Source organism: Tachyglossus aculeatus, chromosome 7, assembly GCF_015852505.1.
Source record: "Tachyglossus aculeatus isolate mTacAcu1 chromosome 7, mTacAcu1.pri, whole genome shotgun sequence".
NCBI lineage: Eukaryota > Metazoa > Chordata > Mammalia > Monotremata > Tachyglossidae > Tachyglossus > Tachyglossus aculeatus.
In genome coordinates, this window is record NC_052072.1 from 41,454,242 (window position 1) to 41,480,750 (window position 26,509).

Here is a 26,509-nt window from a genome sequence, read left to right on the forward strand (position 1 = left end):
ACTAAACCATTCCTCCTCCACCCTCCATCCCCCACTTTCTATTGAAGGGATGACTCATTAGGCTTTATTCTCAGCAGGGAGTTGACATCCAATTAACTAGCTGACACTGTTCTACTGGCTTTCACTGGTCCAATAAGACTCTGTTTACAAACACAGGCTGTTGCGTCTGTTTGGGAGGGGAGGTTAAAGTTTCCCTGCTGAGCGAGTTTGTTCAAAATCATAAGGCTCTTTTAAACAATGCCTTTGTGTGTTAAAGATCAGACATATTGCTTTCAGCAGGATGCAAGTCACCAGAATGACAAGGGTCACATTTGGCGGGAAGGAAACCAATGGATCCGGAGGAGGAAATGGCCCTAGAAGGAAACCCGGGTAGCAAATACTGTTAACTGCAATCCATCAATCTACCACATTTATTGAGCGCTGCGTGAAAAGCACTGTACTAAGTGCTTGGAAGAGTACAATATAACAGAGTTGGTAGGAATGTTCCCTAACTGCAATGACCCACGTTGGAGACTCTGGACTTCAATTTTCCTTTCTTTTCTGGGGGATGACAAGCCATCAGTTTGGGTGACGCAGCATGCATTAATTTTTACCACAGCCCAGGATCCATGAGCCCTGTCCAGCATCATATCTAATCGCTGCTGGAAAGTCGATTACCTCTTCTTCCCTCCTTTGCTCTGCCCTCCACTATAACCCTTCCTAGTCAGTGACTTACAGTATAGGTTCCAGACATTAGAAGGGACTCAGTGGGGAGGGAAGATAAACAAGGTGGAAAAGGAAGGGGTTGGAGATCTCTTGCCTAGTTCTCGCCTGTCCCACCGTCGACCCCCAGCCCACGTCATCCCCCTGGCCTGGAATGCCCTCCCTCCCCACATCCGCCAAGCTAGCTCTCTTCCTCCCTTCAAGGCCCTACTGAAAGCTCACCTCCTCCAGGAGTCCTTCCCAGACTGAGCCCCCTCTTTCCTCTCCCCCTCCTTCCCCTCTCCATCCCCCCGCCTTACCTCCTTCCCTTCCCCACAGCTCATGTATATATGTTTGTACGCATTTATTACTCTATTTAATATTTATTTTACTTGTACATATCTATTCTATTTATTTTATTTTGTTAATATGTTTTGTTTTGTTCTCTGTCTCCCCCTTCTAGACTGTGAGCCCACTGTTGGGTAGGGACTGTCTCTATGAGTTGGCAACTTGTGCTTCCCAAGCACTTAGTACAGTGCTCTGCACACAGTAAGCGCTCAATAAATATGATTGATTGATTGATTAATTGTCCCCCTGCCCCATTCTGTGCTGTCACCTCTGGGAAAAAGGAGCAATGCCTTTGATGGGAGAGGGAGATTGTTCCCTTCTCACTGCTAGAAATGCCTCTGAGTTGAAGTTCATTCATTCATTCATTCAATCAATCATATTTATTGAGTGCTTACTGTATGCAGAGCACTGTACTAAGCGCTTGGGAAGTACAAGTTGTCCTCCAGTTTGAGGAAAGTGAATGGGCAGCTAAGTCTAGGGACAAAGGTGCTGCACAGGTTCAATTTACATGTTGACATAAGATGCAATTTTTAGGTGTGGTAGTAGTACTTATTGAGCACAAAAGCCAGTGGACAGTTGAGAGTAGGAAAGACATGTGGGTCAACAAACACTTCGAGCTGAAGGTCTACACAGTAGTATGCAGAATGCAGCAAGACCAGCAAGAAGCCTGATACAGTAGTTTAGCTGCACTATGACTAGGGATTGTACCAGAATGGTAGCTATTTGGGTTGAGTGGAAGAAGAGACACTGTGTAGCCAGCAGCAGGATTTGGAAGTAAAGCAAATGTAAAAGTTGAAAAGCATCAAGAAGTTGGGGATGACATCAAGTTTGCAAACTTTTGGGGCAGGGAGAGAGTGGTGGTATTACTGACTGAAGTGGGAGAGTTAGGGGCAGTGTGGCCTAATGGAAAGAGCATAGGCCTAAGAGTCAAAGGACCTGGGTTCTAATCCTGGCTCTTCCACTTGTCTGCTGTGTGTCCTTGAGCAAGTCCTTTAAGTTCTCTGTGCCTCAGTTAACTCATCTGTAAAATGGGCATTAAGACTATGGTCCCTATGTGGGTCAAGGACGATATGCAACCTGATGATCTTATATCTACCCCAGTGCTGAGTACAGTGCCTGGCATATAGTAAGTGCTTAACAAATAATTTAAAAAAAAGAGGAGTTGTACTGTGGGATTCGAGGAAAAGATGAGCAGTTCAGTTTTTGGTATAATGAGTTTTCAGTTGCCAGCAAGGCATCTAAGTAGAGTTGTCCTTGAGGCAAAGGGAGAGGCAGGATTGCAATCCGATGAGAAGTGAGGGCTAAAGAATTAGATACCACAGTCATCCACCTATAATCCATGATAGCTAAATCATGGACAAGGTGAGCTACTCGACGGAGTGAGTGTAGAGCAAAAACAGTAGAAAAGTGATGAGAAGCAGTGTTGCCTAATAACGCTGCCTAATGAATCTGGGAGTCAGCTCCACTATTTGTCTACTGTATGACCTTGGGAAAATCACTTAATTTCTCTGTGCCTCAATTACCTCATCTGTAAAATGGGTATTAAGACTGTGAGCCCCATGTGAGATATGGACTTTGTTCAACCTGATTTAGCCCGTATCTACCTCAGTGCTTAATACAGTGCCTGGAACAAAGTAAGCAAAAAAAATAAATAAAGAGTAGGGGACACTTACCAGAGTCATGTGGTATGTCCTAGTAAGAGGGTGAGAGGCAAAGGAGGAGCCAGTGAGCAAAGCTGAGAGTCATCAGAGTAGCAAAAGGACAAGATTAATACTATGAGCAAAACTGAGGCCAGATAGTCTTTTGAAGAGATGGGAGAGGTCCAAGAGGCTCAGTACAGAGTGTAGTTTTTTCAACCTCTCCATAAGAGACTTTAGAGAGCCTTAGTGGAGTCAAGGGATTGAAAAATCTAATGGAGTAGACCAGTTATGCTAGAAATTGAGGATTTCCCGTATATATTTGCTCCAGTCCTATGTGTGGGATCTACTTCATACAGTTGAGTTAGGGAATAAATGAAGGTCAAAATATTTTAGCTGACTGAGACCAGGAATGGGAAGTTGCAATTTTGAGCTCAACCTGCTTTCTCATGACCAGAAGAAAACTACTTCACTGTGCAGACTTCACATGGATGAGGGACAGGAAAGTTACAGCTCTGGAGTAATTGGTAGGGTCAGGGTAACCCAAGAAATACTTGAGGATCGGGCTGATTCCAGTGGATTTACACAAAATGACAGCCACATGATGTCTACTAATTCTATCATGCTCTCCCAGGTACTTACTACAGTGCTCTGCACAGCTTAAGCGCTCAGTAATGATACTCTTCATTGAAGTCATTGCCTCTTACTGCATGCTGGCATATCATGCTTGATTTAGCATGTGTCTCAGTGTCTAGCTGTTTTCTGTGCCATCGCTATTCAACTACTCACTTTCCCAGGCCCCAGTTCCCTCATCTGTGAGGTGGATTTTATATTACTGGCAGAAAGCAGGCATGGGACAGATGAACTCAGAACACCTAGGCAACAGATCGTTGCCACAGAGGGTCACTACAGAGATTGGTTATCAATTTTTATAAAACAAAGCTGCACACGTGAAATCTGTTCCTTCAGTGTGGCTGAAAAGACTGCATTGGAACGACTCCCCCTCCCCTATTGGTTACAAATAAGGCTGGATCATTGCTGCACTACCGGGTTTGTTCTCTACTCCTGCCTCTATTTCCAAGCCTGCCTTCAGGCATCCCAACCTTTTACAAAGCTATCCCTCGAAGAAAGCAACCGTTCTTCCAATTTCTGTCCACCAGGATAGTTTGTCCTCTGCATTGGTCTCTCAAAAGTCCATATAGTATAACAACCATATTCTTGGAAACTTGGCTTCACCATGTCTTAAGTCATACTGCCTTCCAGGCTAAAGCTTTAACAATAATTTATACTCCCAAACCGTCCTTAAATCCTATCTCCACCAAAAGGCCTGTCCTGACTAATCCCCCATTTCCCCTAATCGATCTCCCTTCCTTGCCACCAATGCACGTGGAATTGTATTTAATCATCTGATATTCACTCTACCCCCAGCCCCACAGCACTTACATACATATCCATAATTTAAGATCTGTCTCCCCATCTAGACTGTAAGCTTTTTGTGGCCAGGGAATGTACCTACCAACTGCATTGCATGGTACTCTTCCAAGCTCTTAGTACAGTGCTCTGCACACAATAAGCACTCAATGAATACCATTGATTGACTGAAATGATCCAAATACATATTGCTTGCTTCTTTCTGGAAATCGGTGACATATTAATCCACAGGTAAAGAAGGGGAATTTTTGCAAAGTGAATAGTAGAATTACCCCAGTGACACCTTGAAGCACGATTAGAATTAAGCAGATTAGCTTTACTGATGTTAAACCAGTTTTGTGAAGTCACAGTCTGGTTCACTAGGCCAGATAAAGTCAAGATTTGTGTCAGGCAAATAGAAAAGTTTTTTCTATTTTTTTTCTTTTACATCCTTATCCATAAAACTTCTCAGGTGAGAAGGTCTAGTTCAAAGGTTTTGGGGCTGGTGAATATTTGTACTTACTTCCTTGTTTGTGGTTAATAACCACAGTTGGAGCTCTCAATAGTACTGAATATAGTAGTAAAGACATTTGGTAAGTCTTTACGATCTGAAAAGCTCTTGGAAAAGGTGCAAGAACATGGCTTCAGATACAATTTCTGTCCCACAATACACATAATCTAAAAGGCTTGGGGATGGGTGGGCAGGGAAGACGAAGGAGTGACACAAAGATACAGAAATAAGATAAATTATTCACAAACATGGGAGGCTACCCTTTCATTTTGAGATCTTTGCTTTTTCCTTTGTGACACCCCCACATTACCTAACAGTGTTTTGCTCATAAATTTCAATAATTATTGTTTGTAAATAACACAATCAATTCCATCTGCAAACAGCAACAATCCCTAATGTCCAAAATTGTTTTTTATGTGAAAGAAGAATCAATTATATTCCTTTACTATGGTTCCTATTATGTATTTGACAATTTATGTCTGTCTCTCCCACTAGATGCTGCGCTCCTTGAGGGTAGAGACTACTGTGTCTACTTCTATTTTATGTGCAATAAATAATAATAATAATCATGGCATTTATTAAGTGCTTACTATGTGCAAGCACTGTTCTAAGCACTGGGGAGGTTACAAGGTGATCAGGTTGTCCCACGGGGGGCTCACAGTCTTAATCCCCATTTTACAGATGAGGGAACTGAGGCCCAGAGAACTTAAGTGACTTGCCCAAAGTCACACAGCTGACAACTGGCAGAGCCGGGATTTGAACCCCTGACCTCTGGCTCCAAAGCCCATGCTCTTTCCACTGAGCCACGCTGCTTCTCTATTGACGGTGCTGAAGATTTACCTTTCCAGCTCAAACTTTATCAGAAAATACCACTGAAAACAGCCTACCCATGAAGGATGATTTTGATTTTGGTGTATGTAAACTTAATGTCCTTCCTGTAGAAAAATAGTATATAAAGCCCAAACTGTTCAATATTTTTATGGAAAAAGAGTGGAAGTTAAACATTCTTCATAGACGTCGCACCACTGGCACCAGGAAATCTCAAGTTGATTCCTTGTTCTTGTATGCTGTTTACTTTTGATGCTAATGTAACCACCACGTCAAGTAATTGTTTTATGAAGTCACAGTCCCTCTTACATGACCATAGAACTGAAAGGGACCTCAGTGGTTCATTTGGTTCAGCCAGATGCCTCTAGGCAGGCAAATGATTACACCATCAACTACAGATGGATGATGAGGTATCATTATTATTATTATGATATTTGTTAAGGATTTACTATGTGTCAAGCACTGTTATAAGCATAGGGGTACATATAAGTTAATCAAGTTAGACACAGTCCCATTCCCACTTGGGGCTAATAGTCAAAGTAGGATAGAGAACAGTTGAGGAAACTGAAGCATGAAAGTTAAGTGACTTGTCAGAGGTCACACAGCAGGTAAATGGCCGATTACAACCATTACAACCCTGGTCCTCTGATTCCCAGGTCCATGTTCCTCCCACAAGTCTATACTGCTTCTCTAAACATAAGGTAAACATACATTCAGGGGTTCTTTTTGTAGATACAGCATAAGCATTGAGTGGGAGACAATGAAAGATGATAGAGCAGTCTTCTGTCTTATCACTGGGGACAATGGACAATTACTTAGTTTAGGAATGAGAGAACCCTCTTTGAGCCCAACTGATATGTGGGCAGGAGGAAAATAGGAATAAATGTGGATAAATACACAAATAGATGTTTAATTTCAGTTCCTCTCCCTCTTCCATCACAAAGCAATGAAGTCTGAAAAATATGTTTACAAGAGAGGTAGGTAAGCGAGTGGATTTAAATCCCTATCTGGATACCACTTGCCTGTTATTGGTCATGGGCAAGTCATTTCTCTGTGCCTCAGTTTCCTCCTCTATAAAATAGAGTTTAAATATCTCTTCTCATTCCTTCTTAAACTACAAGTCGCATGTGGGTTAGGGACAGTTTCTGATTTGATTGTATTGAATCCACCACAACACTTGGTACAGTGCTTGGCACCTCTAAACTGTAAACTCAGTGTGGACCGGGAATGTGTCTATTTTTATACTGTACTCTCCCAAACACTGAGTACTGTGTTCTGTATACAGTAAGTGCTCTATAAATATGATTGAACATAGCCCTTCATAAATACAGTTGTTACTATATTGGTAAATAAATCACTTTCACACACAGATAACCCCAATGCAAATAGATTAGCACAGTGTGTAACAGTTTGAAAGTACTATATGATTATTTTCTGGTTGTTCTCTGCATACAAGCCACAAATTCTGTGTCACCCTGACTTGCTTCCTTTATTCATCCCCACTCCTAGCTTTATAGCATTTATGTACATACCTGTAATTTATTTAATAGTCCCCTCTCTAGACTGTGAGCTCATTGTGGGTAGGGAATGTATCTGTTTATTGTTATACTGTACTCTCCTAAGCACTAGGTACAGTGTTCTGCACACAGTAAGCACTTGATAAGTACAATTGAATGTGTGATTGAAATTAGATCATAGGTAAAGAACTGTTGATTTTGATGCTATCCCTCGGTTGGAAGTCACCTAGAAATGATTCCACAATTCCTTACAACTCCCACCTCTGGTGTCTTAGCACTCTCTGGAAAAAGTGAATTTGTGAGAGGGCTACGATGCTCAGAAGATTGTTGTTTCATGTTGATTGACCACATTAATCCAGTTGGTAAGAGAAGACAAATAACTACTAAATGGAAAAACCTGGACATGCTTTCCTTAGCCAAAACACAGCTGATTAGTTGACAAATTGCTTGCTAGTTGTTCTGAGAAGCATAGGCTAAAAGCAGAATGAGTGACAGGAGTCTTTTGTACTGACATACCATTATTTCATTATGCAAACTTGGATAGATGCTTTGTATGTAAAATGAATAAAAATGTTTGAAGAACACACACGAGTACTTATACAGAAAGAATAAGACATTTATTTTGCTTATATATTAGAATTATCAACATGTACATTATAGGAGTTTCCTGCTTGCTCCTTCCTAATCATAAATATTTTATTTGGGCATAAAGTTTTAAAGGCAGGTTTTCATTTTCTCAAATTATATAATATGATGCTACAAAAGTTTACACAATATGGTTTGGAATGATTATATGTAAAGGTTTAAAGCATGAGATAAAGTGAACCTCTCAAGGATGTTCAGGAAGCAGAGAAATAGTAATGGATCATTTGGGATTTGGCATGCACTTATGATCACAATGGATTTGGAAAATAAAATCAGTGTGAGGCAATTAATGAGCAATGAAAGCATTCCCTTTCAATCTTATCTGAAAGATGAATCTTCTCTGGCAGAGGTAGCAGTCTCCACCTTTAATTCCAACTACTGAATACTTACATACAGAGCCTTGTTTCCCTTTTGTGCTTCCTTCTGAAAGCAGACTTTGCCTGGCTATCGGAACAGACTTCTACAGGGAACTATGTTTCTTTTGACAAAATAGGTCTCTTCTTGTCACCCAATCTTGGGACTTATACTCAAATAATTCAAATGAATATCAGGGCTTGGATCTCTTGGGGAAAATTTTCAGAAAGAGCCTATATATGTGAATTTGTCTTTGGAATAAATATGCAAATTCATTCAATTGTATTTATTGAGTGCTTACTGTGTGCAGAGCACTGCACTAAGCACTTGGGAAGTACAAGTCAGCAACATATAGACAGTCCCTACCCAACAACAGGCTCACAGTCGAGAAACCTTACTTTTGTATTTCCTAATTGGGGCAACTCAGCCATTCCCACCAACTGGAGAATGAGAGAAGAAGAGCAGAGTATAATTTTTTATCACCATTCTTTCCTTTTAGTGAATGTGATGCCAAGAAAGGTGCCAGGTTGAGGATTTCAGTGCCGGAAAAGTCCTCTTTGGCCCCCATATTCAGGTAGGGTGGATGGCTGGACCTCAAGCTCCGTGTGGGCAGGGAATGTGTCCGCTTATTGTAATATTGTACTCTCCAAAGTGCTTAGTACAGTGCTTTGCACACGGTAAGCACTCAATAAATATGACTGAATGAATGTATGGAGCCCCAAAGACCTGCCCCTCCCAACTCCCAATCTGCTTTTGTGGGGATCAAGACTGCTTTTACCACAAGAGATTAGTTCAATCTTTGATGCCCATTTGATCTCTGATCTCCCTAATGAAGATCCTGACATGAGGGCCAATTATTGTGATGGGTTTGTATTCCTTGAGGAGTGGTCAACACCCATCCATGTGGAATTAGATGAAGCACTTCAACTCCCTTGACCCATTCTGCCCAAGCAGGTCGCTGGAACTTGCTGGCTTTTCAATGTTCACCCACTTGGAAGATGGAACAGAGGGCTCAGATAGCTTTCTCACTTTTTCTTTATATCCTCATACCTCTAGGTGCATTTTTCACTGGTAAACTGAGTAAAATTAAATGAACTCAGGCTACTCTTTTGTACCATATCATGATTCTTTAACAGGTCATTCTGATCACTGTACAAAGATCTAATTTTTCCTCTGCATACACATGGATAGGGACGAAGGCCAAGCTGCAATGGGGCTGAGAAAAAAAGGTGATACTCCTGACTTCTCTCTACAGTAAGTACGAATGGTTTTGTCAGCTAAAAAGTGTCACGCTGAACAGTCACGGGTCACTGGGTGGAAGGAGGCAAAGTCCTCATAGGGGACTCCAACTGTGAGGCAGTATCCCCCTTCCTTATTTCCAGTTTTAGGATAGTGTTCTGCACACAGTAAGCACTCAACAAATACCACTGATTGATTGTGTGGGACTATGGACTCTCTTAGAGGTAAGAGTCTCCCAGGAGGAGGAAAAAAATAGATAAAAGGTCCCGGTTTTGTCTTCAGAGGAGAGAGGGAAGATGTAAGAGAAGATATGTGCAGTAAGCTCATCCTCTAATATTGTAGGCCCGCCCTCTAGATGTTAAGCTCATTTTGGGAAGGGAATGTATCTGTTTATTGTTGTTTTGTACTCTCACAAGCACTTAGTACAAAGTGCTTAATAAATACAATTGACTAACAGAAACTTAAAACTGGAAGCCATGCTAGAAGTAGTAGTAAAGGTGGCATAGTCATTAACAGGTCTCCCAATTTCCAACAATGCTCAGAAAAGCACCTCGTGGCACTTGTAGCTGGAGTGCTGATGTAAGACTAGACTGTAAGCACCTTTCTCTAGGCTGTCAGTTCTTTGTGGACAGGATAGTACCTACCAACTCCACTGTATTACACTATCCTAAGTGCATAGTACAGTGCTCTGCAAACAGTAAGCACTCAGTAAAACCACTGATTGATTGAGGTCTGATGCAGGAAAAGTGGAAATTATGAAAATCAAAGCCACAGCAGTGAGGGAATAAGAATGGCTTTTTTTCACTTTCATACTCCTGTAATAATAATAATGATGATGGCATTTATTAAGTGCTTACTATGTGCAAAGCACTGTTCTAAGTGCTACCTGGATGGGCAGATCCAGAAACAGGGATAGAAGAGTGAATTGTGTATGGATGAACACAGGGTTAGGGATGCACATTTAAGCATCTCCTCAGAAGTCATAAATGAAGGTCATTATAGAAAATTCTTGAAAAAGTATTTTATCTGAGTTGCTCACCCTAAAGTCACAAGAGAAAGAGAAAGGGAGAGTATCATTACATTTAATTGAGTTCATGATTTAAGCAAAATCAAAGGAAATAATCAGAAAAAAATTCTATTGTTTGCTTAATTTTTCAATGATTTATGATTTACTGGTTATCTAATGTAATCCATATCCAAGCACTGAAATGGCAATTTACAAAATGGCAGATGAAAAACACCCATTGTGTTGACAGTTGATGGCAGGAGATTATTTAATCAAGAAAATAAAGACAGACCAAATGGCTCATGCAGTGACTGGAACAAAACACTGCAGGTAACCTTAGCTCATAATTAAAACCCCCATATGTGGGTCCCATGGTAGCTTAATGCATAAGAATTAGAACAGGATGTACAATGAAAGTTTATACCTGATCCTGCTATCGATCTCTTCATAAAACTCCTATCAATTTCAGTGGGAAATGAGGTAGGGGGTTCTTCCTTCATCCTCAGGAAATGTTATTTGAAAATTCACTGAGTTTACTGTGCCAAACTGACTGGTCAGCAGCCGATCAGAAGACGGGTGGGACACAAAAGCCATCACCTAGGAAACACTGATCTCTGTCAGTTTCACTGGATGATTATGGGATGTAGGGGACTGTGAGGGGCAGGGAGATTAGCTGCCCCTCGAACTTGGGTAACCTGGATCAAACTACAGGGGCTCCCCAGCATTTGATGATGGAGGCAGGAATAACCAAGGAGATTTCTGGACCCAGAACATGCACAGAGGAATCCCACTAGATTGTAAGCTTCTAAAGGGTAGGTAACAGGCCTACCAACTCATTGTATTCTCTAGGGCACTTAGTACAGTGTTCAATAAATGCCATTAATTGATTATAGTGATACTAGTTTTCACAGTTCCGTTTGCATTCTCTATTCCCAGTGATGATGATAATGGCATTTATTAAGCACTTACTATGTGCAAAGCTGTTCTAAGCACTGGATGTATAGAATGCAAGGAGTGAGTCAGTAGGCAGTTTTTCAGAACCTTGTAAAGTGCATGTGAGGTGGTTTATTTTATTTTTTTTTAACGTGCAAGACATTTTTTTACCAAAATGATCTCCTCCACCACAGCCACTTGTACAACAGCTGTATGGCTTGGTAGCTGCTGTTTAGAGTGTGCTGAAAGTAGCTAACAGTGTCATCACGCAGTTTTGAGGACCACGTAGTAGGGCTAGCTGGAAAACTGGTAAATGGTGTTTGGCTGACCCTTGGAGAGCAACATGGACTCCATGTAAACCATCCAATCCGATCATTTTATCTGATACTTGTGAGTAAAATAGATGTCTGCAGAATGTATGAGCAGCTGCTGTATGGTGAGCTGAATTGGGGTGACTGTTCATAAGAAAGTCAGAAACCAATATTTTAATAAAACAGTGACCAAACAATATGGCAAAGCAGAGAATCTGTCTGCTGCACAGGAGTAGTAGTAATCATATTTGTTACTATATGTGAAGCTCTCTAGTAAATTCTGGGAAAGAATATGGGCATGAGAAGAGTAAGCAAGAAGACTTTTTCCCAAGAAGAGGCTTAGGGAAAAATGGCAAACCCCACCAGGTGCTAAGTAAACAAATACAACAGTGCAGGGGAAGGTATTTATGAAGGGAAAGGATATGTAGTTCAGACTGGCCTTTGCAACATCCTGACACCAGACTAACAAAAATAACACATCATATTTGAGCACAGGACACACCTATCCACACACATTTCAGTCAATTCTTGATCAAAAGGCATCAGTATTTTTGCCACTTCAGAACAGCTTGCTCAGAAACTAACATCAATGTGGATAACCAAAAGGAAACTATCAACTCGAACTCCAGCAGCTGTAGAGTCGTTCTCTGCAATTTGTTTCACTCAAAACAGTCCAAGGAGCCATCCATTGTAGTCAATTTCCTTGCACCATGTCTAAAACAACTGCCTTTATCCTATTCAATGGCCAAGTCTGCATGGGGTAGAGGTGTATTTTAAATAATGTAAATATCCTTGGCCAGAACCTAACATCAGCAAGGAATTGCTTCATGTGGGGGGGGGGAGTTTTTGGAGCTCCATACCACTAGTTCTGCCTCTGAGTCCACCCCAGGACCACTGACACCAGCAAACTCACCTGAATGTCAAATTATTCCAGTCCCCAGCTGTTTCCACATTTTATATCTGATCTGAAGGATTTTGTGACAATCCCCAGAGATCAGGAAGGCTACTACTGGGGTGAAGGGAACAATTAAAAATCTCCAAGATACCTGAGACAGAAGCTGAGATTCCAATAAACTATCTGGATTATCAGGAGCACCCACAAGCATAGAATCTTTTTATAAAATCAGCTTTTCACACTACTTCCATAATGTCTTTCAGCTTTTCTATGGTGAACTGTTGGCTGTTGGCCGGGGGGGCAGCCTTTCCTCCCCCTGGCCCGAGAAATGCCTCACATCTGCCAAACTAGCTCTCTTCCTCCCTTCAAAGCCCTACTGAGAGCTCACCTCCTTCAGGAGGCCTTCCCAGACTGAGCCCCCCTTTTTCCTCTGCTCCTCCTCCCCTCCCCATCACCCCCACTCCCTCCCTCTGCCCTTCCCCTTCCCCTCCCCACAGCACTTGTGTATATTTGTACATATTTATTACTCTATTTTATTAATGATGTGTATATAGCTATAATTCTATTGATCTATTTTGATGATATTGACACCTGTCTACTTGTCTTGTTTTGTTGTCTGTCTCCCCCTTCTAGACTGTGAGCTTGTTATTGGGTACAGATTGTCTCTATCTGTTGCCAAATTGTACTTTCCAAGTGCTTAGTACAGTGCTATGCACAGAGTAAGTGCTCAATAAATATGATTGCATGAATGAATGAATGAACTGCAACTAATCAAGCCCCAACAGTGTGAGCAAGTGGATAAGTCCCATATCTTCCCATCATCTCCTACCATTGCCAAACCCAATTGTTATGCCAAAGGTGAAAGGGCTTAAACAATTATGCAATTTGAGTGGGCTATGGGAGCCAGTGATAACAATGTCTTGAAACTGTACAGCCCTCTTATTTGCAACCCCTTAAAAAGTGTCATCTTCAGATCTTGAACAGAGTAGTTTCAGTTCAGGGTCCCTCTGAGTGTTCTGTTGGTTAGAACAAGCTTCAGGATGGTTACGCATGGGAATCAAGGAGAGGTAGATTGGTCAAGGTGCTGGATTCCTGCCTGGGCAAGATTAAAGTATAGAGAAGTGGCTATCCAACGCTTAGAACAGTGCTTGGTTCATAGTAAGCATTTAACAAATAGCATCATTATTATTATTAACCCAGAATTAAGATGGAAATAATACTGTGGAAATAAATTTCACTAAACCTGCCAAGGGCCTGCGCTCCACAGAAGTGGCATAGTCACGGGAGCAAGTAGTTGCCCAACCCACTAGGAAAATTCCCTAAACTAACTGCATTTCATGTTCATTTAGTCGTATTTATTGAGCACTTACTGTGTGCAGAGCACTGTACTTAGCGCTTGGGAAGTACAAATCAGCAACATATAGAGACAGTCCCTACCCAACAATGGACTCACACCCCAGGTGGTCTATAATGAGACCCTCCCAAGATAAGAGCACTCTACTAACACCCCCCCCCTCCCCATTTTAACTGCTGTCAAGGCAGATTTTAAATGGTTTTGAAACATATAGATTCTGCATTTTTTTCCTCAAGCTGATGACATCTTTGTTTTTAGAAACTTAGCCAAATAATCACTTTTCTTTCATCTTCTAAACCATAAACATTGTCATTTACTGAGGGCACAAATGATAAATGAACTCTATTTGGGTGCTTGACCAAAGAGCAGGGTTTCTCTTGACAAGGAATCTTAACATGTGTCTTATTCGGGCCTATCTAAATTCTGTCTATAGAATTTAGGACGTGAGTGTTGTGGGTGAATGTTGGAGATGAATCTGTCCTGCATTTAGAAGTGGCTTAATCAGTCCACTGATAACATCTCTGCAGCTCTCTAGGAGTGCCCTGCTCAGGAAAGTTACCATATTTCCTCACATTGTTGAAAAAATGAACCTGGGGCTATTGGGAAGTGATTTTGAAAGACTCTGATAACTCACATCTTCTGTACCCATTTACCCAAGGAGTCTGATGAATACAAGATGAAGCTCAGATCAAATGATGTTGGCTGTTGATATATCACATACACATACATTTGTACACATATATGTGAACATATGTATATATAAAATATATAGAGAGACAATGAATTCTTAGTATGCTATATGGAATGGGCCTGGGTAATTCAAGTTCAAAGGCCTCTTTATAACAGGAATTAAAAATTATAATGAATTTAGAAGGAAAACTAAGAGGGCAGGAGTCAAATCTACTGATCAAACCTATTCAGTACCTCACACACTCTACACGCTTGGGTGCTTAATAAAAGTTTCCTGATGATTATGAAATATTGCTTGCATAGTTCACGCAGGTGGACAATTGCAACAACACAAAATACTACCTAGCTATGTATTAAATGAGGTGATTAGAAAATAAAAGCAATCTGGAATTTATATATTTCAAATTGTGAGCTTCTCCTGGTGTAATGCAATATTCTTGTTTTCTTTGCCTTTATTTCAGCTTGGTCTGACATGTTTCCTAACAATTCTCTTTGCATTGATCTAACTTTTCCTCTAATTAATTCTGCCCAACACATGACCCATCAGGAAAACTTCTCCAAGCCCTCCCCATGTCCCAACCCCCTCCCCACCTTTCTCTAAGGACTCTCCTAATCCTCTCCTGGCAACCACAACAATAAGGAGGAGACATCTGTGCCCCAGCTCAGGGCGAACAATTTCAGGTAGGCCATGTGTGTACCTTGACCTAACATCTTATTTCTGTTCCCACCACTGGAGCCAATTAAACGAGGAAATCGCAAGGAGCCAATTGAGCGGTCGTGTGCCGACCATAACCACAAGGACTTAAAGGCCACAAATCTCAGCTATTACCAAGCTGTTGCTACCAGCAGCATGCTGTCTCCCAACAAAGAGAATAGATTAGGATCAAGCAAACCTCCCCCAGGCTTGTCAGTGGGACTTTTAACCACACCTTTTACCTCGAACTTTCCCCTTTACCTCCTTCCAAACACCTAGCTGGCTCTTGGCTAACAAGGTGTCTGCAGAGCTTCGGTCTGCCAAACCATATGTTCGCAATTAGTTCACTTCTTGCTTGTCGCTAGAGGCACCACTGCCATAGCCCTCAAGGCCGTTAGGATCCAATAAGACACTACCAGCCCCTCCCCTCAGCAACAGGAGAAGAGGCATACTTAATTCCAGCTGTGGCATTGTTAAGTGAATTAACTTTATCCTCAATTTAAAAAGCCAGCGGGAAATCAAAGGAGACTCAAGAAAAGAAAAATAGAGAAACGAAAAAATAAATGCTGGCAGGTCAACTCAGAAGTCTGCTGAATGAAACTCTACTAGCTGGTCCCACTTGTCCAATCGCTGAAAAGCTGGTTGCAGGAGTGTCATTACTTCTAGCATAATTCTTCCTTTTCTTTCCCACTTCTGTGGTTAGGGTCTCTCGTTACACACTGAGGGGAATTGATGATATAATTGTTTGTGCGCCAGTCAAACAAATTTTTAAGTAGTGGTGAGGTTACTGGGCAATGAGAAATTAATGTTAGTAGCATCAGTATACTATGCTAAGAATTCCCATCTCAAGGTAAGATTAATGTAAATAAACTTTAACTGGTCGATTAATGTGTGATTAATGTATGTGCACTTGTGCTTCTGTGGCGCTTTTATGGGGGAAATGACTTCTTTATCTCAAGGACAGCAATATTCCTTGTTTGGAATCTGAAGATGAAGCAGAAATGCCCACAGTATCTAAAAAAATTACTTTTTTAATAAGAAAAGAAAAATCAACTCATGTTCTGTTTTTCTAGAAAATAAGTAAACTTGGATAGGAGATTTGTTTTAATGAGAATGAATTATAATTCAAATGCAAATTTCTAAGAACCCTTCTCAATAGCTTTCAGTATATCTTTGCTAAATTTGAGTGCCTCAAGGTTCTAGAAATCAGCGAAAACAATTTAGGAATAAAGATTGCCAGTATTTTTACCATATTTCTGTTTTCCCTAAAGCAATTCGCATTAGAGAATTTAAGCATAGAAAACCTGTGAAATAAAATTGTACTCGACAGTGACCAGATTTCAACTATAATAATTGGATGTTACTACATTGTAACTTTGTTTTGATCTATGTGGTCAGATAATGAGTTTACCAACTCCGTTATATTGTACTCTCCCAAGTGTTCAGGACATGATCTACATTGTAAGTGCTCAAATACGATTGATATAACATTGTGTAACAGGATGATGACAATATTAATAACTAAAGTTGGAAGTCTGGCTCTAATGGTGCTATTGCTTAAGGTCAGAATCTCCCCTTAAAAAATTATATGAAAATTTTCAGTAAGAATTGAAAAAGAAAAGCAATAGGAAATATTTCTGTTAAACTGCTTAGTACTTAACTGACAAAGGAGCCCCCAAAGCCCATGAAGATGACGATGATGATGGCATCTGTTAAGTGCTTACTATGTGTCATGCACTGTTCTAAGCGCTGGGGGTGGGTACAAGGTAATCAGGTTGTCCCACATGGGGTTCAGTCTTAATCCCCATTTTACAGATGAGGTAACTGAGGCACAGAGAAGTTAAATGACTTGCCCAAAGTCACACAGCTGACAAGTGGCAGAGCAGGAATTAGAACCCATGATTTCTGACTCCCAAGCCCGTGCTCTTTCCACTAACCCACGCTGCTTCTGTCATGATATGAATATGAATATGATATGAATAGCAGGGCAAAATGTAAGATGCAAAGTTAGAGCACTACCAAGAGAGGAAGGTTGGGAGAATACCAGCTTGTGAGTATTTGTAGGAGATAAAAGATTATCAGCTGAAAGATTATGAAACTTTATCATAAGATAAAATCAACAAATTATGGAGTTTTGTGGAATCATTAATTATCCACTCTTTACAGTAGGTTACTTAATTATTTTCCAATACTCATTTAGAATCAAACCTGAGATCATAATTTGTCTCATGGAGGAAATCATTTGTCCCAGGCTGGTTACCAATGAGCTGGAGATTCCATTATATTAACAATCACACACTCGCTACAATATTTGTTGAATTACTGGGTGAATTGACATCGCATTTGATGTTGTAGGGTCACAAGTGAATTATAAATTACCAACATGATTTTGGATCAATAAGATACAAGACAAATGCCAAGGAAGCATCTGGTTTATATCTCCAAAATAGCAACCTGTAACAGATGAAGCTCTTAATTCCTTAACCGAGTCTTAAGGCACCCGCAATTTAGCTATTGCAATGCTGGAGTCTCCTCCCAAAACAGATGAGCCTCAGTCTGATGATGAAGACTTTGGGTCCCAGAATCTTTGGAAAGGAATTGATTCTGCTGATGTTCTGTCCAAAACCATCCTTGTCTGTCCCATTCAGGACAGATGGAGGGGTGAAAGGAGGAAAGAAGGGGATTGTTAAATTATTTACAAGATTCACATTAGGTAGTTGAGTATTTACAAGCTAGAGAAACAAACAGCTGATTTCAATTAATAGGCCCTCTGATATTGTCAAAGCCAAAAACAAGCTTGGATAGGGAATCTGAGTTGTTTTGTCCCTTTCTATAACTGGTCTTTCTAATAATAATAATAATAATGGTATTTAAGCACTTACTATGTGCCAAGCACTGTTCTAAGTGCTGGGATAGATACAAAGTCATTCATTCAATTGTATTTTTTGAGCGCTTACTGTGTGAAGAGCACTGTACTAAGCGCTTGGGAAGTACAAGTTGGCAACATAAAGAGATGGTCCCTACCCAATAGCGGGCTCACAGTCTAGAAATCAGGTTGTCCCACTTGGGGCTCACAGTCTTGATCCCCATTTTACAGATGAGGTAACTGAGACCCAGAGAAGTGAAGTGACTTGCCTAAAGTCGCACATCTGACGAGTGGCGGAGAAGGTATTAGAACCCACGACCTCTGACTCCCAAGCCCGGGCTCTTGCCACTAAGCCACACTGCTTCTAGTCCAGTGAGAGGTAATGTTATTGTCCAGGACATGGGCTCAGGCAAAAGAGTCAGGAAAGTGTCAGCTCTTAGAGTATTTGATGTATAGTAAGCACTTAACAAATATCATTTAAAAAAAAGTTTCCAAACTGTAATTATGCGACCCAAGACATTTTTCTCCCATCTACAATGTTAATCTACATGGGCTTGGACTGGGTTTCAAAAGATTAAGATCCTAATTAATTCTATAGTTCCAGGTGTGTGGAATCACACTGTCTTATCTTTTACAACCTAAGGAACAAAGAGGCTGGGACTTCATCCAGGGCATTGGTCTTCAAGCTGTCAGTTGATTTGTCTCTTACATATGGTTCCCTCAGAGTTAAGCCTAAAGTGTTTTGCCGAGGGAAAAAGAAAAGGTTCTCAGTGTGGCAGAAACAAACATTTTAAAAGAAAGATTTTTAGAAAGCATATGGGGAAACCTGTAACCACAATAAGAAATCCACACTTGTTCCCATATGCACTGGTTAATTCCTTACCAGTAAGTGTGTTTGCTGTGTTGTGTGTGCTGAGATGGAGAATGCTGTCAAACAGTGTGTACAGAACTGGGATTGAAACAGCAATTCAAGAAGTTTACACCATGCTCTCTGTAGTTCCATTTAAAATTAATCCAATTACACCCACAAAATGAATAGCAGTTGAACGTGTAAAGTCCCAAGCCAGAAGAAAATCGTCCACTTACTTACAAAATTAATAAGGGACAAGTCCCATAGAACTGGAAGCTGACTCTTCCCTAGAAAAAGGGCTAAAAGGATCTATTCTCTGAGAAGCATTATTTAATCTCAACAAAAGGATTCATTTTGATTTGGAAATGTGAACAAAGGATTGTCTCCCATAAAGGCCAACAAATACACCTTCACTTAAATCATAATGCTAATAATAATAATAATGGCATTTATTAAGCACTTACTATGTGCAAAGCACTGTTCTAAGCACTGGGGAGGTTACAAGGTGATCAGGTTGTCCCATGTGGGGTTTACAGTCTTAATCCCCATTTTACAGATGAGGTAACTGAGGCACAGAGAATTTAAGTGAGTTGCCCAAAGTCACACAGCTGACAAATGGCGGATCGGGGATTTGAACCCATGACCTCTGACTCCAACATCCGTGCTCTTTCCACTGAGCCACGCTGTTTCATCTGGGCTATATTAGCCTTTGCTAATCATAACTAATTCCTAGGTATTCTGATTGCCTCCAAGTTGATCCAGAAATGCAATTGGATTGGTTAACATAACCTTATCCTACTTAACCTCTTCAGGAATCCTTTCACCTTGGTTATGCATGTAGCCTGGACCATCCAATTACATTCCCAATGAAACTTCCATTTCTCCGGGAATGAACTTTCAAGTCTCAGGGTTAATACTACATGAAGTATTTTTTACATCTTAGTCTCTATTAAAAAAGACAGGCTCCCATCCTTCCATGACTTTACAACTTTCATTACTTCTGAGAATTTTAGAAAATATCTTTTACCTTTTTCTTGATCAGAATCCAACTGCAAAGCAAGGCCTGGAGCAGAGTTTCTGCCTCCTCACTCTCACTCCATCATCAAACAGGAGAGGGGTGGTGAGGAGTGTGGGAGGGGCTTAAAGCTCCAAGTGCTTTTGGGAATTGAAATCCTGAGGATTACAAGGAAGCACAGTGGACATTACCAGTCTTCTAAATGTGTATGTTCCACAAGTTTAGACATTTTCCAAGCTGCAATAATCATCCACAGTCATTTCCAGGACAGGAATCCTGAAGGACCTGGGGACCATGTTAGGATGGTCCCCTAACACGGAAATGGACATTGATAGTTCCACCTGAGTCACAAGCAAATATTTCATTTTCTTAAGTCTTTTAATTAAGGGTCAGATTTGTACCTTCCACCATTAAGAGAAAGAACATAGAAAAGCAACATGAAAGAACATGTCTAGCCTGAATTATTCTCAGAAATAATGGATCAACATTGGTCTCCTCTTGGTGTGGCAGAAGCCTTTTGGGGGGCGGGTAGCAGGTAGCTCTGTTTCTCAGAACTGCAATGATATCATGAAATATTTTCACCACCAAGGAGGACTTGCCCTGGAAGCAGATATGGGTTAGATTTCATCTGATTCAAGGGCCTAATTGGACACAAATAAAGTTACAACTCTTTATAATAGGCTTAACTGCACTCCTTTCAATTTAACTCAGAGAATGGGATTTAATGTGTTTCTTCTCTTCAAAGTCGATTACATACCTGAATTGATCATCAAATGAAAGGAAGCCTTTTCAGCCAAACAACAAACTATTTGTCATCTGTTGCCTCAAAGCCAAATAACAAAAGAAGGGCAAGATTTAATTGGTAGGGGGGCCTACACACCAAGAACTTACTAGGTGTGTATTTTATGTCTGTTTATTTCAAAGATAAAAAACCCCAAACTCATTTTACTGAAAAATTTTATTTAGAGAATCCCAATTTCTATTCAAATTCTGTCAGGCCTGAAAGGCAGCATCTCTTTCAGTGTCCAATGCAGGTGAGGAAAATGACAAATTTACTATTAAACTTCTACATTGTTTTGTCACAGTTTCACAACATATCATCTACAGTGAACATCACAATATCCAATGCTGATTGAAAAGCTTATGCCCTACTACTTTTAGAAAAATCCTGTAGCGACTCCATCTGAGAGGCTCAAGGTATTTCACAAACATCACATTTAGCTAAGAATGATGACTTTTTCTTGGTCTAGAAACCGAGACACACAAGTCAAGTGCTATATCCAAAGCCACACAGCACATTAGTAGAGGAGCCATAAATAAATACAGGCCTCCTTGCTGCCACTATTGTGAAACACCCTGGCCTAACAGAAAAACCATGGACCTGGGATTCAGAGGACCTGGGTTCTAATATTGGTTCTGCCAAGTGCCTGCTGTGTGACCTTGGGCAAGTCACTTAACTTCTCTGTGCCTCATTTTTCTCATCTGCAACATGGGGATTAAACACCTGTTCTTCCTTCTACTTAGATTGTGAGCTCAATGTGGGACAGAGACTGTATCCAATCCGATCAACTTGCATCTACCTCCATGCTTCAAGGAGTGCTTAACACACAATAAGTGCTTAGTACAGAACTCTACATATAGTAAGGGCTGAAAAAAATGCCATTGATGCTGTTGCTGCTTAACAAATACCATAAGAATAATAATAACTATTGCAATGAGCCCATTGTTCGGTAGGGACCATCTCTATATGTTGCCAACTTGTACTTCCCAAGCGCTTAGTACAGTGCTCTGCACACAGTAAGTGCTCAATAAATACGATTGAATTAATGAATGAACTATTAAGGAAAGCAAGGCCAGGCCTTCAGTTTCTATTTGTTCCTTTCCCCAAGGTGTGACCATTTATGCTAATGAAATAGTTATATTAATGTTCCTCTAGAATGTAAGCTTGTTATGGGCAGGCAATATGTCTACAAATTCTGTTGTACTTTCCCAAGAGCTTAGTACAATGCTCTGCACATAGTAAACACTCAATAAATATCACTGATGAACGTAGATTGAAAATTTAAACAGTAAGAAAACACCCACAAAGATTCAAACACAGGCAATTAACCTGGCCTCCTGTCCACAAATATTCTTTTGTCCTACCCCAACCCCTACCTCCTTGTTTCCAGTAGTGACAGGGCATGAGAAACCCCATTTGGTTAACTTCATGAGCTCTGAACAAGGTCGAATTGGCAGCCTGCCTTAAGTCTTTTTGCCTACCAGATTCCTTCCAGTCAGAGACTGACCCTTTAATACCATCATTATTAGTACCTGACACCCTCCCAGGCCAAAGAGGCTGGTGAGAGTTCTTACTGATGCATGAGTTTCTCTGATCAATTTTAAAAGAGAACAAAATACACTTACCTGGGAGGTGAGGGAGATTTACAATCCAGCAGCAATTATAACAGCTCTTGCCCTTGGGGAAGCTAATTCACAGCCACTCCACCTGCCCCCAGTTAGGATCATAGTGTGAAAAAATGACTGACCTCTGGACCAGCATTTTTGTCTTTTTATTCTCTTTAAGCCCAAGGCAGATACTCATTTGTCTCCCTATAAAAATCTGTCAGTGTCTAAGTCTAAAGACAGTTGTCATTTTGGGTGACAGGATTCTATGGACTGTCCATTCATTCATTTATTCAGTCATATTTATTGAGCACTTACTGTGTGCACAGCACTGTACTAAGTGCTTGGAAAGTGCAATTCAGCAATAGAGACAATCCCTGCCCACAATGGGCTTACAGTCTAGAAATACAATATCTAATTTTCTGGAATTCTATCTTAGGACAACAGGGGTACCCAAAGTATAAAAAATTCACAGCAGAAAACCACTTCTGACACTCCCTTTTTCTTTCTTTAAACCAAGTAAATAATTTGTGGAGCAATGCCCAGGAGTCATGACTTTCAGAAATATGCTCTAAACATTGCATGTAATATCATAAAAGAATCAATGAACAACTAAACGTTTGAGATTTTACATTTCAGAGGATAATTAATGTTGAATCATGAGTGGGGAAAGCCAAACTAGTCAGCAGGAAAGCCTCTTCCTGCTTCTATTGCTAAAGTTAACTCAAGAGCTGAAGGTGGGATGCATTTTGTCTTCCTGCTCCTTTAACAAGACACTTCACAATCCTCAGAGACACTGATTTAAACCCAGAAGGAACCACAGCAAAGGGCCTATAGATCAGGTTGTTGACCCTGAGCAATCCCAAAAATCCATGTGTTCCAAACTGGCAGAGTAAGTAGGTTATATTTGGCCCACCTGTTCCTGTACTAGGAATAGAGGAATCCCCTGCAGTCATATTAATGCTCCTATGGTCAAAAAAGCCCCATTACCTTAGCATCACTTACTTTTGGCCTTTGGTATTGATGGTCTTCAGGAATCAATTTTGGTCCTGCCAGCAAAACACTGTGGTCAGTAGATTTCCTGCCAGTATCATTCTATACTGTAAAGTCTGACTACTATTTAACAAACCTAAACTGTGTTTTAATAATGACCATGACTGTGAATCAGTGTGGCATAGATAGAGCACTGAGCATCTGAAGGTCATTGTTCCAATCCTGGCTCTGCCATTTTTCTGTTGTGTGACCTTGGACAAGTCACACAAGAAGTGGATACATCACTTCTCTGTGCCTCAGTTACCTCATCTGTAAAATGGGGATTGAAACTATAAGCCCCATGTGGGACTGGGACTGTTTCCAACTTGATTTGCTTGTATCCACTCCACTCCACTTATTACTATTATTATTTGTTAAGCACTCACTAAGTGCTAACCATTGTGCTAAGAACTGGAGTTGGCACAAGATAACCAGATCAGACATAATCCCTGTCCCTCACAGGGCTCACTGTCTAAGAGAGAAGGAAAGTTGATATTTAACCCTCACTTTAAAGATGAGGAAACTGAGGCACAGAGGAGTTAAGTGACTTTCCCAAATCCCCTGATTCCCAATTCCTTTCTCTTTGTACTAGGCCACTGACACCGTCCTTTTTTAAACATTTGTATTCTCTGTAGCTCATTGCTTAATTGTTAATACAATTTTTTTCCTACTTCACCTTCATCATTTATTCAGAAACAGAAAAACCACTTTATTTTAACTAAATCAGAAAATGAGTTTTTGAAGGCACCTCTCCTCCAAGAGGCCTTCCCAGACTAAGCCCCATTTTCCCTCATCTCCCCCTCCCTTCTGCGTCACCCTGCCTTGCTCCCTTTGCTCTTCCCCACCCTCCAAACCCCAAAGCACTTATGTATATGTCTGTAATTTTATTTATTTGTATTGATGTCTGTCTCACCCCCCACCTCTACACTGTGAGCTTGTTGTGGGCAGGGATTGTCACTGTTAATTGTCATATTGTACTTTCCCAAGTGCTTAGTACAGTACGCTGCACACAGTAAGCAATTAATAAATACAACTGAATAAATGTTAAAGAACACATTAAGAATTCCTACTTTAAAAAAAATTAAAAAGCACTATAAAAGGTATCAGTAAGCCCTCTTGTGTTCAAAGGTTGCAATGGCTCTACATGAAATATCAAGTCAACACACACAGAGCTGGGACTTTTCTGTGGTTGAATGGAGACATTTTCATAACTAGTAATACTCAAACGTTATTCTATATTGGAGGTGTTGACCTAAGACCAAAAGATTGCTGATCAATGTTCCGCTGCCAAGTTGATATTATTTATTATGATTTCTCCCAAAATCAGTCACTGAAAAATTGCTATCTTCTATCATCTTGTGTTCAACATTATTTAATTAAAATTTATCCCCCGTCTCAAAACATGCCACCTACTCTGATGTTGCTGAGAAATAGACCATTTGTTTAGGAAAGTCAGTTCACCCTAGTTCTTTTTTTTTATGGTATTTGTTAAGTTATTACTATGTGACAGGCACTATACTAAGCACTAAGGTAGATACAAGACAATTGGATTGGACACAGTCCCTGTCTCCCAAAGGGCTCACAGTCTTATCCCCATTTTACAGATAACGTGCCTGAGTCACAGAAGAGTTAAGTGATTGTAGTGAGACTGAAGTAGAGTTACAGCAGCAAAACTCCACTTGTCTGCTGTGTGACCTTGGGCAAGTCACTTAATTTCTCTGTGCCCCAGTTGTTGTTGTCTTATGCTGTCTAGTCATGTCCAACTCATAGCAATGCTATGGACACATCTCTTCCAGAATTCATTCATTCAGTAGTATGTGCTGAGCACCTACTGTGTGCAGAGCACTGTACTAAGTGCTTGGGAAGTACAAGTCGGCAACATATAGAGACTGTCCCTACCCAACAACGGGCTCACAGTCTAGAAGGGGGAGACAGACAACAAAACAAAACATGTAGACAGGTGTCAAAACCGTCAGAATGCCCCACCTCCATATGCAATCATTCTGGTAGTGTACCCGTAGAGTTTTCTTGGTAAAAATATGGAAGCGGTTTACCTTTGCCTCCTTCCACACAGTAAACCTGAGTCTCGCCCTCAACTCTTTCCCATGCTGCGGCTGCCCAGCAAAGGGGAGTCTTGACCTGTAGCAGATTGATTTCCAATCGCTAGCTCCTGGCTAAGATAGGAATGGAATGGATATGCTTCTGCTTAACTCTCCCTCCCATAGACAAGACTGGTAGAGTATACTGGAAACTCTCCAGGTGTCACCCTGAGAGATGATGCCTCAGTTACCTCATCTGTAAAATGGGGAATAAGACTGTGAGCCCCATTTGGGACAACCTGATTACCTTGTATCTATCCCAGCCCTTAAAACAGTGCTTACCACATAGTAAGTGCTTAACAAATGCCATTATCATCATCATAACCTCTTTCAATATCACACTGGACATTAAATTGGCATTTGTTGTTTAAGCATGGCTTACTTACTCCTCATTCAGAAAATCTTCCAGTTCAGCACTTGACTAAGTCCCAAACAGCTCCCTAACAGCCCAACAGACATCACTTCCTGTTGAAATGACTTCATCTAGGATTTCCATATTTGCAGATGCTCCAGGTAAGTAGCCCTGCCCCTGGGTTATCCCAACTCTCCCCTCACTTCCCTCCATCTACTATCCTCGTTCCCAGCCCACAGTTCTCCTCCCTGACACTTATCCAAATTCCGAAAACATCTAGCCCCTTCCTTAGTGCCCTCCATTCCATGATCCCTCCTCCTCCTACAAGTTGCAGTTCTCGTCTTCCAGGCCTAGAGACTGGAGACCCAGGGCCACACCAATGTAAAGTGAGAGGGACAGGAAAGGTCACATAGTGAGTACTTGATAACTATAATTGATTAATTGATTGAGAGAGAATAGTAATAATGATAATTTTAGTACTGGCTAAATGCTTGCTATGTGCCAATCACTGAACCTAGAGCTGGGGTAAGTATGGTATAATCAGGACACACACAGTCCCTGTCCCCACATGGGGCTCACAGTCTGAGTAGGAGGCAGAACAGGTATTTACCCCCCCCCACCCCATTTCAGTCTGACTGTCAATCATATTTATTGAATGCTTACCATGTGCAGAACACTGTACTAAGCACTTGGGAGAGTACAATATAACAATATAACAGACATATTTCCTGCCCATAACAAGCTTACAGTCTAGCAACAAACTTACACTCTAGAGGACTCTTTCCACTAGGTTGCATAGTGCAGGGATGAAGCAGCCCCCTCCCAAACCTCTTTCCCCTCTGCTGCCCCTTCAGACT